At 38.5% G+C, this 22,249-nt stretch overlaps 1 protein-coding gene across 1 annotated transcript in view; it reads left to right on the forward strand.

Moving 5' to 3' along the window:
* znf407 (zinc finger protein 407) overlaps window positions 1-22,249 on the forward strand; it is a 273,449-nt gene that overhangs the window by 90,326 nt on the left and 160,874 nt on the right. The window lies entirely within an intron of this gene.

Consider the following 22,249-nt stretch of genomic DNA (forward strand, 5'->3'; position numbering starts at 1 on the left):
TGGTTGCCGGCCTCAAAGCTATTTTATTTGGTACATGGTGTAATGATAACAGTGACCAGTAGATGGCAGTCACACATAAGCGATACGCGTAGACTGCACTATGACGCCAGTAAACAACACCAAAACTTTGATGTTTCATTGAGAATATAGAATATAACTCACGGCGCTCAAAAATCTGTCAAAATGTTTTAGTACAACTTTGGATTGTCGGTGCATTACGGCCACCGTAGTCAGACCTACTGTGATTCAACATACAAGTATTATTATGGTGTGTGTATAAGGACCGCAAAATGGCACCTATTAGCAGACATATTACCTGGCAATTGTTTTCGAAATATTGTGCAAAACCAACTTTTCTTACCTTCTGGTACCTGCTGATGTGTATTTCGGATCTGCATAAGTCCTGAAAATGTCCACCATGATAGCCCGTGCCAACACCATAGTGGATAAGCTCTTTCTTTTTCTCTATTCTCTTGTTATGGGGCATACATCCTCCACTGTTGCCATTTGTAATATAAAGTAGTGTAAAGTTCTAACTTATATCTGTCAGTAGACTCGCTATGGAAGTGCTAAAAACTACCGGTGTAGTGGGTTTACAGTTAGCTCCATTTTTTGACACTTCTTCTGCTCCCATCCTTGCACACTACACCGGTACAATAACGATGACGAGGAAAAGACGCTGTCGAAGTGGAGCCACAAAAATAAGGCCGCCCACAAAAGGGTGCATCCTGAAGAGACGGTCAGAAAGCGACATGAATATGGTCTGTAAAACATAATCTATGCAACATTCTGACAAAAGAACCACCATTACATGTTTTGTAGACCACAAGGAAGTGTTTTAAATTTTGAAAAAAAAGACCCCTTTAATACGCCTTATAATTCAGTGCACCTTTTGTATGAAAATAGACCTGAATAGACCCGCTCATTTGCAGTGCACTTTATAATCTGGTGCGCCCTATGGTCCAAAAATACGGTATTTGGTAATAGAATACAGTGGTGCTTAGTTGTTTCCTTCTGTGACGGAGCTTGTAATTCAAAATACTCCTATCTGAAATCAATGTTCCCCATTGAAAATAATTGAAATTCCAATGATGCATTATGGAAACAGATTTTTTAAAATCATCAACTTTTTTTTAAATAAAAAAACCAAGTTCTAGATGTTGTGTCCAAGTAACTCAACAAAATGTACTACAGTTGTTTTATGTAATAATAATGTACATCTTACCTTGGGAGTATGGTCTTTGACAGTCAAATACACCATCAGCAGTTTCTCCAACCTTCATGGATAAATGTCCATTATTAAAAAAACATTTTAAAGCCCTTGGCTGCCGTTTATCATATCCTTTATCTACTCCTCCTACTTCAGTATGGTACACATTGTTGCAGTGCTCATACTGCTTTGTCAAGTCAGCTACCTGCAAACCTTGTTTTATGTTGTTAAATTATTTTTTTTTTTAGTTCAATTACTCATCCTCTTCTCTTTCTCAACACTGTCATTTACACTCACGTTCTTTGTTGTCATGGTTGGGGAAAAAACTAAACTTTGTTTGTATAGCTATTAGCTAATGCTAGCGAATGAGACACCATTTTTTGGGGGGGTTATTACGGAGTTTTTCACTTCCTCATTGCATTGCCCCCTAGTGTGGGAAGCTATCTGAAGCTGGCCCGTAATTCAGATTTTTTCTTGCATTTATAGCAAAAAAAATTACCAAACGAGGCTCATATCCGAAAATTATTTTAGGGTGGGGCACTCGTAAACTGAGTTGAGTTGAGTTTGAGTTTATTTCGAACATGCATGCATACAACATGATACATCACAATTTCCAGTTTCTCTATTCAACATGTTTCGCAAAGGAGTAGGATGAGGCAGAGCTTATTTAATCCTTCCCCTTTTCCTTTACATAGCAGTTGCTAAAACTTTTGTTCACTTCCTTTTCTCAATGTATTCACAATATACTCCATAAGTAATACAATAAAAACAAATAAATAATAATTGGTGAAGTAAATTACATTTCATATAGTGAGATGAGTAAGATTATTTTGAAAATGAATGGATGGATGAAATAAATTCAGAATGTTTATCATGGTTCTTCTTCTTTGTACTTTGTAAACACTTTAAGTTTGAAGAGTTTCTTGAAGTGGATCATATTAGTACATTATTTGATTTCTTTGCTTAATCCATTCCATAATTTAATTCCACATACTGGTTTCCCTGTATGAGTGAAACTAAACTTGCTAATTTCATTCAGCATCTCCAGGTGCAAAACATATTTTAATTAAATGTGCTGATGATGAGGAATATTTTGTTTTATATTCCCACAATGGGAAAAATTGACAATACAACATCAGGACTAACAGGGGTTCTGAAGTCTTATCAGAAGTCTAAAATATGACCAAAAATCACCCTATTCACTACCCTAAGTATGTGATCATAGTTACAGTTAAAAGGCAAGGAAGTGATATTTATTTTAGGCACCTTATCCCAATGTGTGTGTGTGGTCATAACTACTGATGCTAGTAATATCTCTGATACCGGCACTTTAGACATTATCCGGAAACTGTTGCCAGTTTGTTTAGTTCAAGAGACATCTAAGCTCTCCGTTCCTCCTCGCATCTTTGTCGCTTCATCCCCGTGTGTCTGTGTGCCGTCAGGCCTTGTCTGTAGCAAGAGTGGAGACGAGTCATGTTTGGCCTGTCAGTATGGCTGGTAGTGTCACTATCTGGAGCTGCCGGTTCCACTGACAGCGCTGGAGGGGCTACTGGTCCTAGCAGAGTGCAGCCGTCACCCAGTGACACGCTCAGTGTCACCGATCCCCTCTGTCTGGTGACATGGCATCCCCTCCTCCATGTCCTCATCTCCTACACCCACGCCTACCCCCACCCACCCGGTGGCCTTTCCACTGCCACTGACTGTCAGTCAGTCAGTCGCTAACTTCCTCGCTAAGGAGTCTCTCTTGCATACATGTATTTTTGAGGGCTGAAACCAGCTGTTTTGTCTTGAGGCTGTTCACGCTTACTTTGTTAGTTCTGGTATTGGATGACTAGATCAGTAGATGGATGGATAGATCGATGATAGATCCTTCGTATGCAGCAGCACTCTGTGAGAGATCTAATCTGGCCTTGGCAAGTGTGCAGCAGTGACAAATGGATGCTCACTATGAAACCCCCTCATCCAACAGACAGTATTAGTTTTTGCTTTAATTACCAGCTGCAGTAATGTTTCCTATCCATAACTGTCGGCCTGCTAGAATGCAGCCTGGCAGAGGGGTGAAAGCCTTGTCTCTTCTCTCAGTGGGCCTCCTGTCTCATCTACGCCCCTCCCTCCCCCCCGTCCATCGTCTCTTCCTGTCTCTATCGCCTTCCACTACTTCAATCCGCATACTGCAGACACATACACATTGGCTACATCCACACACATAACATCACACCCCTGCGTATGTATCTGCCAAATCATTCATTTTAATGTTTCAATATTTATGCCTCATCCGAGCAAGTTCAAAGTCACTGTAGGGATGGATACCTTAGGACAATAACCCAGCCGGCAGGCCAGGACTGGGTCTGGTGGACAGGAAGCGAGGGAAATAACTGATTGCTTGTCTCCCAATCCGCTGGTCACCTGCAGCGGTGGTCCCCAACCACCAGTACGTGACGCATTTGCTACCAGGCCGTGGAGAAACATTAAATAATTTATAAACAGCTGCATTTTTTCCGACTTAACTTTCGCCTGTTTCACTAAACACACAAAATTAGCTTGTTTATAGATGTACACCAGACCTGGGCAAATTAAGGCCCTGGGGCCACATGTGGCCCGTTGAGCTTTTCAATCTGGCCCGCCGGACATTCCCAAATATATTTTTTAGATCTTTAAGATGGAAACTGTAGCTGCCATTATGATGTGCAGTGATGTTTTCAAATGACCGTAAGTCTTGAACTATACAAAGTATGTCAATGGTTGGAATCTGCGCTTTTGCATGATATACTAGTTACTATGGTAATCTACGTCACAGCAGCTCAGACGAGGCACCAAGCAGTGTGGGTGGGGAGCGTTTCCACAGTGTTTCCAGAGCAGCCAGCCTGAAATGCAGGTGTCAGGGACAGACACAGAAGGAGATTTTTAGAACAAAGTTCTAAAGCTTAGTGATATACCAGATGTATCAGATTGTAGGTGGGGTTTTTTTTACCCTTTGTGTTCATATTTTGCTGTGTTTGTTGCATTTTTATTGCGTTTCGCTTGATTGTAAAATATGTCGATCGAGAGGGGGTGTGACGTTCATATGTTGTCAATATTCAGTGTTTTATCAGTCATAGTTAATATTGTAAATCCCACATTCTTTATTGTCATGTACATTCTGGGTATCTCATTCAGTAAAAAAACTTAAAATGTCTTTCCATTTTTTAAGGCGGTCTGTCATAACGTTTTTAGCATTCAATCAGACATTATTGTGAGGTTTTGTATTAGTGTTCCTAAAAATCTGATATATCAGCCCCCAATTTGGCCCCTCGAGTCAAAATAATTGCCCAGGCATGATGTACAATAAAACTCCTCATAGGAAGTTGTTATATTAGTTATAACTTAGTGACATGATACAATGCACATTAATGAACATATACAACATACATGTGACAGATTGTAGCCAAAGGCTGATTTCCATCTGCAAAGAAACAAGCCCAGGGCTCCCACCAATTTAGCGGTATAGTCAGTTGTATTTTTCATGCACTTATTTTTGCTGTATTTATCTGGAACGAGTTGAAAGCCAGTCCCTGAAAATAATGCCTACATTAAACCGGTCCACGGTGCAACAAAGGTTGGGGACCTCTGACCCACAGTATAGAACAATTTCTGTTTATACTATATAGTTTTTGGATTTACCAATGCCGCTTAGAACTACTGCCTAATGGATTTGTTGTTAGAACAAGCCATTATGTTCACTAAAAAAGTGTCCAATCAATCTCAATCTTGTTTTAACATGGTATAATTTTTATGCAATAATGTTCTGCATGCACCTTAGAGGTCCAGGGGCTTTTTAAAGCCCAATATATAATGTTCATTTCTTTACCAGTGCATTTTTCCGTGGATTAAACTGACCACAGACACTTTTAATAAATAAAGTGTCTGGGAAGTCCGTCCTTTGCCATAAAGATCTCTTGACAGCTACCGTCTGGTAATAGATTAGTCTAATTACCACGTCCCTGAGTTTAGATCACAACGTCACACACTCAGCCTGTCGCTCTAATAGCCATTACAGCCACTACTCTCCACTCCCCACCCCTTAATGTAAAGTTGTAAAAACCTGAGGCGAAAAAAAAAAAAAAGCCAAAAGGAAAAGGTCGTCTTGATTTGCATGCAAGCCTTCATTATAATATGCGAATATGCTAAGGACCGGAGACGGCGCTTTGCATGTGCAAGTGATGAATGGTGGGTGCATTGTAGAATGGGCTGAGATGGAGGCTTCGTCACACTCATCTGCATACCATACTTTATTTACTTATTTATTCATTTACTCTTGAGTGGTTGTTTTCTGTATTTCATCTTAGGTCTGTGGATGGTGACTGAGGAGGGCTCCCCTCAACCCCATTATGTACACACAGATGCACTCATGTACGCAAAACACAGCCGTGTGCGTGTGTGTGTGCGTGTGTGTGTGTGTGTGTGTGTGTGTGTGTGTGTGTGTGCGTGTGTGTGTGTGTGTGTGTGTGTGTGTGTGTGTGTGTGTGTGTGTGTGTTAGGAGATGACTGAATGAGATATAGTGGTTTTCTTTTTTTGTACACAATTAAAGGAGACAACAATTTGGTTAAGTGCGGAGTAGAGATAAAAGGTGTGGCCATTTCATACGATGTCTATTGTATGGATGTGCCGATCAACATTTATGGTCTCCAAACCCAATCCGATTTTTTTGCAACAGATCTGATTCTCTCAAAATGTTTTATAACAAGTAAACACATAAAACACGTTTTTATAAAGCATATTTTATTCAATATATAATTTGTTAGTATCAGTGTGAATCAGATGATGTATTAAAGGTATTTTTTTATGCAACACCAACTTTACTTACCTGTTGGTACCTGTTTTTGTGTAGGCGTGGCGAAGTTGGTAGAGTGGCTGTGCCAGCAATCGGAGTGTTGCTGGTTACTGGGGTTCAATTCCCACCTTCTACCTTCCTAGTCACGTCCGTTGTGTCCTTGGGCAAGACACTTCACCCTTTGCCTCTGATGGCTGCTGGTTAGCGCCTTGCATGGCAGCTCCCGCCATCAGTGTGTGAATGTGTGTGTGAATGGGTAAATGTGGAAATACTGTCAAAGCGCTTTGAGTACCTTGAAGGTAGAAAAGCGCTATACAAGTATAACCCATTTATCATTTATTATTTAGGATCCCCATAAATCCCGTACATTTTCAATCAAACCATGGAGGCATGGCAGATATATTTATAACACAATCTTGCCTTTCTTTATACTTCCTCCAAACGAGCGGTTTGGAATTTGAGTAGCTAGTGACGTATTTGTCACAAGTTACACCAGCGGATATCTCCATAGTGTATATGGTAAAGTTTTACTCAAAGAGCTTTGTGTGAGTCCGCCATTGTAGTCTGACGTTGTAGTCACTAAGTTCCTTATTTTTCTCTATTTTCTTTTAGTGGGGCAGACTGGTTCGTAAATGCACACGCATCCTCTGCTGTTGCAATTTCTAATACAAAGTAGTAGGGGTGTAATTCTTTGGGCATCTAATGATTTCACACGATTCTGATTCCTGATGTGACGATTTGATTCAGAATCGATTCTCGATTCAACACGATTATCCATTTGCCTAGATGTAAAGTAACCCACATGCGCATCTGACTTCTTAACCATTGATTGTGCACTGGACTGGACATGGTAAATACTATAATTACGCTAATTAGCTTTTAAAACAGTGCCATAACAGTCCGGGTTTTTATCACAGTTTATTAACACCATACCGTTTCATCTCTTGTTACATGTGATTCGACATGTATAAGCAATCAGCTGTGGATGGAAAGCCTGCCCACTTGTTAGACTAAAAAGTATGTATAGGGGGAAACATTTCTGAGAAAAACCCCTCTTCACTATTCTCTGTTACTTGGGAGGCAGATGGTGGGTGTGAAGACAACAGCAGCCAAACAAAGACATCCATTGTGAGTGTGTGAGTGAGCGTGCATGCATCTTTTCAAAGAGGTGCAGAGATGTTCAACTTGAGTGGGCGGCAACATCAGTTATGATAACACTTTAACGGTGCATTGTGTATTCCTCGTATCCACTGCTCAACGTCCCAAAAGTCTATAGCTATACCAACAGTTGACATTGCACCAAACCTCTCAGGAAACACTCCAGGTTGAATAACCTATTTGCATGAATGACAAATCTCGCATTGGCAGAGTTAACTTTCACTTTGTACAACCAGTCCTCACCTTTTCACACTGAAGGTCTAGTCAACCATCATTTCAAATAATCACTAAAAACTGGATTAGCACCATCGTCCATATGTTTACATGGACACATTAAACAGATTACTGTCATAGTTTGTTCCCCAAACTTCCATGCACTGGTTTGAATGTGATGGTTGGCCAAACTGCTTCCCTCTGCAATGTTATGCAGTGATGATGATCTTTTCAGCTGGTTTAGCTGTAGCTTTCGCAACAAGAAAAAAAGATTCTACATGCCTGTGCAAAAATGATAAAAACCTTGCCGTCAAATGGATAACTTTACAACTCTTTACATCACTTACATGTGGTCGGTAACAGTTTAATGTGTGTAGGAATTAGATCAGTCTTGCTTTTGTAGATGTGAAAATTAAGATCTGTATTGTCACATGTACAACATATGTACAACAAAAGGTAGTCTCTGCCTTTGACCAATCCTCTCTTGAGGAGCATTGGGCAGCCATCGTGCAGCGCCCGGGGACTGTATCTGGTTTGACTTCTCTATCGGTGGATTTTCCTTGTGTGGGCAATGTGGCCGTAGTGTCCTGCCCAGGGCCAAAACGGCAGTGACTAGCATGGCGGAAGCTGGGATTGACATAGGAATCCTCAAGATTCTGGACGGCAGCTCTACCCGCTGAGCCACTCAAATGTTTAAAGAAAATTGATGACTGCTACTGGAATGTAGCAACAATATTTTTAATACAACTTCATCAACATTGGGCATCGTAACGGATGACATTTACAAGAAAACACTGATCTTAAAGGCCTACTGAAATGAATTTTTTTTATTTAAACGGGGATAGCAGATCTATTCTATGTGTCATACTTGATCATTTCGCGATATTGCCATATTTTTGCTGAAAGGATTTAGTATAGAACAACGACGATAAAGATCGCAACTTTTGGTATCTGATAAAAAAAGGCTTGCCCCTACCAGAAGTAGCGTGACGTAGTCAATTGAACATATACGCAAAGTTCCCTATTGTTTACAATGATGGCCGCATGAAGTGAGAGAGATTCGGACCGAGAAAGCGACAATTTCCCCATTAATTTGAGCGAGGATGAAAGATTTGTGGATGAGTAAAGTGCAAGTGAAGGACTAGTGGGGAGTTGAAGCTATTCAGATAGGGAAGATGCTGTGAGAGCCGGGGGTGACCTGATATTCAGCTGGGAATGACTACAACAGTAAATAAACACAAGACATATATATACTCTATTAGCCACAACACAACCAGGCTTATATTTAATATGCCACAAATTAATCCTGCATAAAAACACCTATGTGTTTGTTATGCTAGCTCCTAGCTCCTCTGCTAGCTCCTAGCTCCATAGAACGCGCCAATACAATTCAAACACCTGATCAACACACACAATCACTCAGCCCAAAAGACCGTTCCCCTAACCCAAGGTTCATAAAGCTTATATATTTTAAAAAAGTTACGTACGTGACGCGCACATACGGTCAAGCTATCAAATGTTTAGCAGCCAAGGCTGCATACTCACGGTACCTGATATTCAGCTGGGAATGACTACAACAGTATATAAACACAAGACATATATATACTCTATTAGCCACAACACAACCAGGCTTATATTTAATATGCCACAAATTAATCCTGCATAAAAACACCTACGTGTTTGTTATGCTAGCTCCTAGCTCCTCTGCTAGCTCCTAGCTCCATATAACACGCCAATACAATTCAAACACCTGATCAACACACACAATCACTATGCCCAAAAGACCGTTCACCTAACCCAATGTTCATAAAGCTTATATATTTTTAAAAAGTTACGTACGTGACGCGCACATACGGTCAAGCTATCAAATGTTTAGCAGCCAAGGCTGCATACTCACGGTACCTGGTATTCAGCTGGGAATGACTAAAACAGTAAATAAACACAAGACATATATTTACTCTATTAGCCACAACACAACCAGGCTTATATTTAATATGACACAAATTAATCCTGCATAAAAACACCTACGTCTTTGTTATGCTAACTCCTAGCTCCTATGCTAGCTCCTAGCTCCATAGAACACGCCAATACAATTCAAACACCTGATCAACACACACAATCACTCAGCCCAAAAGACCGTTCACCTAACCCAAGGTTCATAAAGCTTATATGTTTTAAAAAAGTTACGTACATACGCAAAAAAAAAAGTTGCGCACATACGGTCAAGCGATCAAATGTTTAGAAGCCAAAGCTGCATACTCACGGTAGCACATCTGCGTCTTTGTCATCCAAATCAAAGTAATCCTGGTAAGAGTCTGTGTTGTCCCAGTTCTCTACAGGCGTCTGTGTATCGAAGTCAAAAGTCCTCCTGGTTAGAGTCTCTGTTATCCGAGTTCTTCCATCTTGACTGCATCTTTCGGGAATGTAAACAAAGACGCGCCGGCTGTGTACTGTTGTTGCTGACTTCGTTCGAAAAATACGTCCGTTTCGCACCGACAACTTTCTTCTTTGCTTGCTCAGCTTCTTTCTCCTTAATGCAATGAACATAATTGCAACAGATTCACGAACACAGATGTCCAGAATACTGTGGAATTATGAAATGAAAACAGAGCTTTTTCGTATTGGCTTCAATGTGGAAGGCATACCCGTGTTCCCCGGGCTACGTCACGCGCATACGTCATCCTCAGAGGCGTTTCGAACCGGAAGTTTAGCGGCAAATTTAAAATGTCACTTTATAAGTTAACCCGGCCGTATTGGCATGTGTTAAAATGTTAAGATTTCATCATTGATATATAAACTATTAGACTGCGTGGTCGGTAGTAGTGGGTTTCAGTAGGCCTTTAAAGGGTGAATTGAATGGATTCTGACAGTTTAAAAACAAACGTTCTACTACAGAGGGCATTCTTTGTAAGGACTTCATGTCAATCAACTAAAATGTTGCACATGGGCATTCTTACCTTACTAAATACAATCAGACTACTCTACCTGTGTAGTTAATCCTCTTACTCACTTATATACTATATGATATACTGTAGATGATTATCAATTAAATATTATTACTTTAAGGTGACTTAATTCAAGGCAGGGGCACAAAAACCCTATGGCTATCAAATATTTTAGTAATCGAGTAATGTATTGATTAGTTTTTTTCAATTAATTGAGTAATCAGACAAAACACACGGCAGCTTTAATGCGTATTTTAGGGAAAATAGTTAAAATAAACAAATGTTTTTCTGCTTGCCATAACCTTTATTCCTTGCTTCCAATAATTGCACATCAGCAACTTTGAAATTGCACCTTTAACATGTGTACATTAATGAAAAAAACTAATATAATAAGAAATAATAAAATACTAAATAATACAATAAATATCAGCTATTCGTCGCCACACAGATCATGGCACCACACACCACCGTTCTTAATTTTTATTAAACAGTCATCAAACAGTTAATTGAAACAACAGAATATCAATCAAAGCTTTTTCTTTTTCAATTTATTTTATTAATAGTTGCAGCCCAAGATGGAATAATATTTTTAAAATACTGACTCTTCAACTACTGTCTCCTTTACAATCTTATTGGCTTGGCTTATACATTGGCTTTCATTCTTTTATCTAAAGCTCTTAGCTTTTTAGGCTCTTATAATCATTTTTGCATATTGTGAACAAAGACAGTGCGACCTGATTGTACCAATTTGTATACATTTTATTTTCAGTCATGTGATTTAATTATTTATTTTGATATGTTTTCCTCTCCCCCCACATTTTTTCATACATTTAATTTGTTCTCAGAGGAGAGGCAGATAGAGTGTACAGTAAACAGACTGAATAAATCATGTTTTGTCTTTTTTTCCCTCTTTTTTTAAGTGGGGGTGTCTTAGGGCTACTGTTGGTTTTCATCCCCAGGGGGGATAAAGAAGGGGAAGCTTGCTGTTGTAAACGGATTCACGTGCAGTTTAATCTGCCCATTGGGGGCCAGAGAGAGGTCTGGGGCAGGGAAGTGTCCCTGATGGGAGTAACGAATTGGGATGACGTGTTGAGGGACGTTTTGTGTCTTTACCTTTAATTAATTGCTGTAAAAATAGTTGAAGTTGTTATTTACTTGTTAAAACATTTAAAACTACATCTGATGGCAGTGGTCATCACATATTGCTTGTTTGGCTCATTATGATCATTACTGTGTCTCTTAAATATTTTCTTTGATATATAAATGTTTTTACCAAAGTGAGTACACTGCTCACACTTTAGCAACATGGATACATTTTAGAGTAGTCAGTGGACAATATAGATTAGCTATCCACTGAAAATTACTTTATTAATCTGCAGCCATTATTGTCTAAACAGCTGGCAAGTTAAAGTACCAGTAGAGTGGAAAAACAAGTTTACTTTATATGCTTAATTGTATTTCATGGTATCCATTAAACCATATCCAAGCATATTTACAATCCGCAAAGTATGTAAAAACACAGTTTAAACATCACAAAATGCCACAAATTCAGTCAGCGATTTTGAATATTCCGCTCCGAATATTTTCGGCTGTTTCCGGAGATTGATGTCACGATGGGAACGCTTCTGCACTCTGACCATAGTATCAGATCAGGCATACAGGAACTATGCAAAAATTTGACCGAGATGTGCTGTCTATCATTCACAATCTCTATATAAGACATGAACACATATGTTTTTCTTTTTTTATGCATTCTAAGTCGTAAATAAATAAATACATAAGTCTGCTAACAATGTAGTCAATGTGTGCTCTCTATGTAGCCTACAAAACCCTCTAAATAGCCGTTCAAAACTTGCCAACAATACTCTATAGCAGGGGTCAGGAACCTTTTTGGCTGAGAGAGCCATAAAAGCCAAATATTTTAAAATGTATTTCCGTGAGAGCCATATAATATTTTTTCAACACTAAATACAACTAAATGCGTGCATTTTTAAGTAAGACCAACATTTTTAGAGTTTAATAAGTCTCTTATTCTTTTCAATAACATTGTTATTCTGAAGCTAACCAATAATAAATAAAATCCTTCTTACCATTGATGCGACTTCTTGAACAGGTGGGGTAGAAAAAGGGATAGATGGATTAAAATGCATGAGAATGTTTTATATTTTGAACATTATTTTTTTAACCCTGTGATTACCACGGAATTATTCATTACTTATCGCGTTAAGCAATGTCAGCTGAGATTGATCTGAGAGCCAGATTCAGTCATCAAAAGAGCCACATCTGGCTCTAGAGCCATAGGTTCCCTACCCCTGCTCTATAGATATTGTGACCTGAATATTACCCAAATATTAGTGATGTTGTTATTGTGGGTGCTCACACAAACAAACTATTTCTTAAGTAGCCCTCTGCGTCCTTTACTGTGAGCTGTTGGCGATGTCCTGCTGCTCCCGCATCATTGCGTCTGGGCTCGTCAAAGTTATTCTAGATTATGAATCATGCTTCTCATCTGGATAATAGGAGGATTTAGCCTTGAATCTAGAACAGTGGTTCTTAACCTGGGTTCGATCGAACCCTAGGGGTTCGGTGAGTCGGGCTCAGGGGTTCGGCGGAGGTAAAGACACACCCGACTCATCGTGTAAATAAAAACTTTTCCCTATCGGCGTATTACGGATACGGCAACAGCAGAAGTCACATTGATTTGCAGGTGTGTAATTTGTTGTTCGTTTATGCACTGTGTTGGTTTTGTTCTTTGAACAAGGTGATGTTCATGCACGGTTCATTTTGTGCACCAGTAAAAAAACATGGTAGCACTTTAGTATGGGGAACATATTCACCATTAATTAGTTGCTTATTAACATGCAAATTAGTAACATATTGGCTCTTAACTAGTCATTATTAAGTACTTCTTAATGCCTTATTCGGCATGGCCTTATTATAACCCTAACCATGGCCCGAACCCTCTAACCCTAACCCTTACCAAATATATCTAAATTAAGTCTTTGTTACTTAGAATATGTTCCCCTTGTGTCCAAAATACTCTGAACTAAGTCTTTGTTACTTAGAATATGTACCCCATACTAAAGTGTTACCAAAAACATATAACTTTGTCTTGAATTTGAAAAAAACATGTTTTTATTTTTCACTAAAGGGTTCGGTGAATGTGCATATGCAACTGGTGGGGTTCAGTACCTCCAACAAGGTTAAGAACCACTGATCTAGAAGCTGTTCATCTGTGACATTCAATTCATACTCGGAGATGGAGACAAACACACACAACCGAAGGCAGTGTCTGCAGGGAGACTTCTTTGTTAATGACCCTTTGTTTAGAATCCAAACGAACAATTAATCATGATGCACACAAAGGACATCCTATCAGTCGTCATCGAAGTAAGAGAAGACATTGTACAGTAAGATATAATTGTATTATGTTTGTAGTTTATTTCTTGTGTAGCACTTAGCAATACTACTACATGATGCTTAGTGTTTCACTAAAGCTGGATCTGTTTAGCAGAGATTCTAAAACTTGTAGTTCATCCTCCTTGTATTCACGATCCACAATATAAGGTTTTGGATCATAATTTTGCCCAAAATAATCGTTGTTGGCTCTCAAAAATTCTGCATGTTTGCATTGTTTTTAGTGGGGAAGGAATCTGCGGTCCCTACCACTACATCATGTGATGACGTGTCTGTCTTCCTCATTATCTCTCAAAATGGCTTGGGAATCTTTGTAAGATTGATACTATTTTGATCATATTTATTTATTCACAAACTTTGGAAGTCTTTAGTTGTCATACATCAGATATATATTATAATAGTTTCAATATAGAGGCAACTTGTTGTTCTACTCTTCTGGTACTATAAGTGGGAACCACGATAATTGTCTTGCCTACCATAAAGCATTGGTGGTAGCAGCATCATGGTCAAGGATCTATGAGTGCTGCAAGCATGGGGAAATGCTGTTCCTTGGGGGGTAGCATGCATAACAACAGCATGACTGCTAATAGTTGATCACTTCTCTGAGACTGTTTTAGTGGGTGTGCACACGCACTAGGATGTGTGTTCGCGCGACAGTCATGAGTGACAATCATTAACGCCTGTAATCTTATTTGTTTTAAATAAAAAATATATATTTAATTTAATTTGTACTAATTTGTACTTTAATTGGTTAACGGCGTGGCGAAGTTGGTAGAGTGGCCGTGCCAGCAATCGGAGGGTTGCTGGTTACTGGGGTTCAATCCCCACCTTCTACCATCCTAGTCACGTCCGTTGTGCCCTTGGGCAAGACACTTCACCCTTGCTCCTGATGGGTGCTGGTTAGCACCTTGCATGGCAGCTCCCGCCATCAGTGTGTAAATGTGTGTGTGAATGGGTGAATGTGGAAATACTGTCAAAGCGCTTTGAGTACCTTGAAGGTAGAAAAGCGCTATACAAGTATAACCCATTTATCATTTATTTAATTTACTTTTGAGAAATATAACCTTTTTTTTCAATCTGTTCTTTTGAATATATATAGTTATAGATAGTAATGTACACCATTTTTTTCCCAAGCCGATACCGATCATTTCCTGCTTGTCAAGACCAATAGTGATAACCGATAATTTACGTATATTTGTTTATTTTTTAGATTTAGATTTAACTGTAGTTTGTGAACCCCTGGAGATAAGAAATATTCAAACAAAGGTGGATTTGACAAACTGTACCTAGATTTTTCTTGACAGAAGCCAGTATCTGGAAGGGTTCTTAAAGGGCTGGTTGTCCAGCGCCATAATTTTTATGATAAAATCACAGATCGCTTTAGCCCTTCGGTCGTCTCTGGCTATGGCAAACTTTTTTACACTTTTCAAACATAGCAGTGATAAGAACGAGCACCAGGTCTTTCTTTGCTGCTAGCTTTGATACACCTTATTGAGCAGCAGGCATTTTTCAAAACACCATCGTAACCATGATTGCGTTTCAGGTGGCTGATACTGTTTGATGTGCTGAAGCTTAATGGTATTCCCTCCATGCGGAATGTTTGCAAAACATTAAATAGTACTCAAAATCTTCCTCTGAAACACTGAAGAAGTCCTGTACGATAGACGCCCTATTTGTTTACAGTGAGCTCAGGTAAAGTTAACGACATGCTCACAGCATTGCACGTAGGAAAAAAGGAGCACTTAGATTTGCTCACCCTAATCCACCTACATCACAGATGAAATCTTGCCTCATTAGAGCGTGCTTTTATCGGATGTTGTAGGATATCTATTGTAGACCCTTAGCTAATGATAATATATGCTAGCCAGTAATAGTGTTCTTATATTTGTTGGTGTTAAAACATAAAAAATTGAGAAGGTGATATACAGCAGCTTAAAGTTAGAGTTAAAATGTTAAAGTGCCAATGATTGTCACACACACACTAGGTGCGGTGAAATTATCCTCTGCATTTGACCCATCCCCACAGGGGAGCAGTGAGCGGCAGAAGTGGCGGCGCCCGATAATCATTTCGTGATTTAACCCCCAATTCCAACCCTTGATGCTGAGTGCCAAGCAGGGAGGTAATGGGTCCCATTTTTATAGTCTTTGGTATGACTCGGCCGGGGTTTGAACTCACGATTTACCAGTCTCAGGGCGGACACTCTAACCACCAGGCCACTGAGCAGCTGTAATCTATAGTCATATTTATTTTCTATGTTAAGAAGATATGATTACATAGTTGCTAAAATGTCAAGAATGTAGTCACTTTTAAAATGCTAAACTTTTTTCCAAAGTAATCATATTATAGGAAGGTTGCATATGACATCACATCCGTTTTTCTTCTTTGCGGCATAATTCACACAATGGTCAACCAGCTTGAGCATAGCATTAAAACAAGTGAGAGTGAGTGTAAAGTTTGAGCAGAGAATGCCGTATTGCTGTTCTTTTCTTGGGTGTTCCAATTGTTCAAATAAAGAAATAGTAAATAGCTTGTATATAGTCCTGAAAGAAGTGGCTCATAAAAGTAATAAAGTCAGGAAAAATTGATTTGAAGGAAATGTCTCTTTAAAATATCACTTTCATCATCTTGTGGAATAAAATCAAACCGCTTGTGTTTACAGCGATCACTTTGTAAAATATTTGTTTGAACTTTTGATTTGTTTGAGAAACGTTCTGTGATGCAATCGAGTTTATTCTCTACGATATTAGTAGTGCTTAATAGCAGAACTAAAAATAATAAAAGGACAAGAGATCATGTTTTTTTGTGGTTGCTATGCCTAAATATAACTATGAAAACCTGGCTGGGGAAATAAACTTAATGACATGTTGGTCCAATCCACCTTATTTTCTTTCTCGATTTTCATAACAGAAACTAAAAGCTTAGTTGTTGTGCAAGAAACTGCTTGATTCGACACTAATGACCACATTATAGCGTTTCTGGTGATATTTGTTAGCATTAAGAAAATATTCTAAATAGTTTTAATAAACTAGATGAATACATCTCTTGTCGGCTCAACAGCATATACTATATCTTGCTCTCGCTAGCACAGATTCATGTTGAACAACAGGGACATATAGAGCTAAATATATAAATAATGAGACAGAATATACTTCACATCATAAAAACAACTGCAGACATGAATTGTAGATGAGACTAATATTTGTAGCTGGAAATCAACTGCAAACAAACTTATCTTTTTTCTCATTTGCGTCAAGATCACAGCGGCACGGCACTTGTTGTGTCAATCAAATACATTACTTGGCGATGTACGAATAAGTCCAACTTTGTCTTTCACGGATTAATGCTTAATTTTTGGACACCTCAGATGATGTGCCTCCAATCTTTTCTTTTCTAAATACTGCAAGTGTCAAGTGAAGTGAGGTAGCAGTAATCTCTTGGTGATAATTGTTTAAATATTATGAAAAATATTTTTCTTAAGAGTGTAAAAATCCACTGCATCCCATTGAAACTATTTTTTTCATGATCACTTTTATATTTGGCTCCAAACCTTTCAAAATAAGATTAAATCTGCAATGATGCAGGTAAATAAACAGCAGCCTAATGGGGCATAGACCATCGCTTGAAACCTGGAAGTGCCCGGATGTGCCTCTAGGTCACACAATTGCAACCCACCTATAATTGAAAAGTAGAAACCATTTCACAGAATCAGCATACATCAATCTGCAAAGAAAATAAATCTCAAGTGGTCAAATAGAATTAATTATTTTTTATCAAAATGTCACTTTGTTGCCAAATGTATGTTTTCTATCAAAAAAAGGCAACAATGGTTTTCCTTGGCAATTGTTTAAGTACAGATAATGTCATCAAGTATTGACTGAATAAACTCATTCATATTCCATTCCATCATGCAGCTCACACCTGGTGAGATCTCTTCAAACCCAAGGAAACCTGAGTTACAAATTACTGCACATCATAGAAATAGTGCAGCAAGCTTTTTTTTAAATACCAACACTGCCAGTGAGGTGCTTTGTAATTTATCCCTTCACGGCTGTTAGCTGCGCTTTGCAACAGTGATTTATTTGGTATAAGAGAAGTTTTGTTTAGGGAGATAATGAGCAGGACTTCTCTTTAATGATTTAACACGGCACAGTGGAATGGAGAGGGGAAAGCACATATATTTGTCATGCCTTTAACTGCTCTGCTGAGAGCTTGGAAAGGAAAGAGAGGAGGAAGGTGTATTAGCAAGAGGGACTAACAACCCTTAACCAGCATTTTTAAATCATTTTCTGTTATAAAATGTGATTTTCACAGTAACACAAAGCAGTTAGTATGCAATATATTTCCTTTAAAATGTTTGTTCCACCATGCCGCAGTTGAAGATTTTTTTCATTCATAAAAGTTTATCATATATATGCTGATTTCACCCAATTTGCCGACTTTTTTGTAACTGTCGGTACCTTGTTTCATTATACACCTCTCCTTTCATCTCGAAACAAAAGACAGTGTTATTTATTCTCTCTTCTTCAGCATTTTTTAAGTCCTTAAGATCTGAATACCAAACTAATGCAGTTAATTAGAAAATATAATGAAGCTGAGTAGCCTAATATTCAACATTACAATACTGCTTTGAGCTTTAGGCTTTGTAAATCTGAAACTGCCATCGGCGCATCACGAGAACGACATCAATAATAGATTACTTAATCAATTGCCATTCTCTTGAAGATGGAAATATGCTGTTGGGAGAGACCTATGTTTTTGTTCTTCATTATCATTTCCCCCCTTTTTTCCCCGTAGCTTGAAAATGTCTGTTTCATCTCACATTAGAGGGTGCACTGCATAAATGCAGGTGGAACTTGCTCTGCCTCTAAATGATCCTTTAATGGAACAGTGTGCACTGATGCTGGAAACTCTATGGGGCGCCGCCACCGTCGATGAGAACTTTGCCTCAATCAGTCCGTCAAGCCCCATCACCTGCCTCAGCAGATGATCCAAACACCCCTTTGGTGAAGCAAAGTGAGCTTTTAATGTACCTCCTCTTAGACTAGAGGACACATGCACATACGTACACACACCCCGAGAAAACGAAGCATCAGAAATGAGAGGTGTCTGTTTCATTCAGAGGAGTGATATTGATCACTTGTCAACAAAACACTTTGCCTTCCCTTTTATTTTTATCAAGATCATCTCGGAGTAAATCAAGTGCTTGCTTTGCTCCAGTACAGACAGGAAAACGAAATCAATTTAGATGTTTTATTTATTTATTTCCTCCCCTATATCGGTTACATGATTGGGATGTCTCTCTGCGCACATCTCTTAAAGGCCTGAGCGATATTGATGCAAAGTCACTTCTTGCTTTCATCAAGCACATCGACAGCGCCGCGGACCGCATTTTTGCCATTGCTCTGATCATCTCACATTTGATGGTGCTTATTTATAAATTTGAATTTGATTGATTTCATGTTTATTTTGATTTTTATTTCTTTTTTTTGGATTAAAAAAAATAAACAAAATAAAAACACAAAGTGGGGTTGGGCGTAGGCTGAGGGGGAAATTAGTCAAATTGCAGTACAGATTTGTAAAATGTTATGTGTGGTTGAATATTTTTGTTTAGTTTTACTATTAAATGAAGCATTATTCTAAAGGAAATTACAATTCAGGGTATATGCAGATGCATAAGAGGGGCATGGGCCAAAATTAGATTATACCAGTAATAATAACCTTAAGCAAAAAGTTCACATAATGCTAAAACGTTGTATTTATTTTACTTAACGTTTCAGTTAAACTTTTATTTACATTGATATGATAGAACATAATGAAAGTGGAGTATTTGTTTTTAAAATAGATGGAAAAAAACTAAGAGATTATTTTAAATACATAACGCATAGTTTTTAATGTAGTCTGCTGTTGTTAAACCTGCAACTCAAGTCATAACATGTATTTTCTTTGTAAAAAAAATAACAAAATACTGTAAAAATAAATGAAATCATAAAGTTGATCAAAAAGGTAACAAATACATAATACAATTACAATTCACACTTCACAAGATTTTGAAAAAAATTAAAAATAGGCATTTAAAACACTTTATTTTGGTCTACATAACATGTAAATGTCTTTGGTCAGCGTTTTGCATAGATTTGGTTTTACTTATCATCTTCAAGCCGCTAAAATGATTCCCAGGCGCGGCGCCGCTGCTGCCCACCGCTCCCCAAGGGGATGGGACAAATGCAGAGGACAAATTTCGCCACATCTAGTGTGTGTGTGACAATCATTGGTACTTTAATCTTTAATCTTAATCTTTTCTGACCATCTCTTCAGGATGCGCCGTTTTGTGGGTGGTCTCATTTACGTGCTTCCACTTTGACTGTGTCTCTGTCCCGTTAACCATGTTGTAGTTTTTAGCGCTTCCATATATATTCTACTGACAGATATAAGTTACAACTATGTGCTACTTTTCATTAGAAATAGCAACATGACAGACACAGAGGATACATGTTCATGTACGAGCCAGTCTGCCCTACAACAAGACGATGGAGAAAAATACCTGATCTATTCACTACGGCTGAGCTTTGCAGCTCATTAGCTGACTTCGGACTACTATAGCGGACTTTCGAAAAACTCTTTGGTTAAAATCTTACCATTTATGGTGATATCTGCCGACGTCACCAATTGAGAAAACGTCACAAGTTGGAAAATTCCAAACCGCTCGTTTGGAGCAAGTATGAAAGAAGGCAATATTGTTTTATAAATATCTCTGCCATGCCTCAATGGTTTGATTTAAAATTGTTGGCGCTTGTGCAGATCCCAAATACACAAAACAGGTACCAAACCATAAGTAAGAAACGTTTCCCTTTAAAACTGAACCTGAACATGTTTGGCAAACTTGCTTACAACTTGTCTATGAGAGTGTTTTGGAGTCTTTAGTGTATTGATGTGTTTGGATGAATGTTCTTCTTTATTGTAACTTTATGTTAGCGGTCAAGTAAAACATCATTATGCGTGTGCCTCTCTTCTTTGCGTCATGTTAGCTCGCTGGTGTTAGCCTTCTTAGCTTGTAGGTCTTCCTACTCACACAAGCAACTTTAGTACGTTGGGTGATCTTCTTCCTCCAAGCCACGGCTGTCTGTACTTTTTATGGTTGCTAAATCATTCCCAAACAACTGATTTGGTCATCAAGACCAAAAAAGTTCAGTGGACTTGCCTCCTTCAGCCATCATACAGCATGCAGAGCCGTGTGCAGGGGGAGGGTTTGTAGTTTCATGCAACCTAAAGGATTTGTTACTTTCACTTATCCTTATACTGCAGGGACAATATGAAGAAAAACATCTTAGTGGTTTTGAAACTATCACTATTTTATACCACGTATACCTTAAAACTGGTAAGCAGCTGATGCATAAGTGGGTATAAAACTTGAGTGGTCCAAATTTGACTATTGCTACATCTGCAAAATGGCTGGTGTGTTTGGTTCCTTCCGTATTACGATACTCAAACCTTGTAGTCTTCAACGGCCAAGGAGCCCCAAACTTATTGAGAGATGGAACGGGGACCACTACTTATACATCTTGTATAAAATTGTGTTTTGGACCAAACTGGTTCTCAAGGGGCCTTGTTTTAGTGCAATATTAGAAATAAAAATAATGTTTTTTTAAGTCTAATCAACCAAATGATTCACAACCCCCCTGCTGTGCCAACAGACCACTGTTATAGAACATATTTTAAACTAAGCCTGTAAACTCAGTAGAATCCAGATTTTCTCTGTCCTCATTCATGGGTACCACTGTCAAGAGGCAATCACTCTATCAATACATCTTATCTTGTCTCTTCTTGTTCCTGTCTGTTTATATGTCTGTCTGACAACTCATTGCTGCAGGCTTGCTGTCAGCCAAGTGTCAGTTTCTGTTCTTCTGTCAATTCGCTTGCCTGTCAAAGTTACCCAGATGAGACATGTCAACTTACCTTCTGTGTTTCCACTTTTAGATGAGAGGTTTATTTAAGAATAAAAAGGTAGCAATTGTTTGCCAATGATTTTGCGCAAGGGTCTTAGTAAACCACTTCTGTCGAGTATCAGCGCCTCGTAAAAAAGTGGCCTTCTCTGACATTTTTAGATCTTGCCTAGACTCCCGGTATGGTTGATGGATGTTTCCCACCCCTACCAGCAGTGTTGCCAACTCTTCAGTAAGGAAAGTAGCTATTGGCTGTCCTTAAAGTTGCTAGATGATGTTATCATCTAATTTGTATAATTGATTGCAATGAATGATGTAGGAGAGGAATACCAATTAAAAAAAAGCGAAGTATGATGAGAGCTGTAAGTTAAACTTTCTTCTATTGATTCTTAGCTAGTTTTATTTAAATGTAAATCAATTAAATACTAGAGACAAACTTGATCAAAAGACTGGAGGGTTGTGACATTATTCTCATCTATTGACTGGCTCATTAACATAATCGATGGGATTGAGATGTTGCAGTGAATTATTTTAGCATGACATGACACTGAAGA

Source organism: Entelurus aequoreus, linkage group LG11 (genome assembly GCF_033978785.1).
Source record: "Entelurus aequoreus isolate RoL-2023_Sb linkage group LG11, RoL_Eaeq_v1.1, whole genome shotgun sequence".
NCBI lineage: Eukaryota > Metazoa > Chordata > Actinopteri > Syngnathiformes > Syngnathidae > Entelurus > Entelurus aequoreus.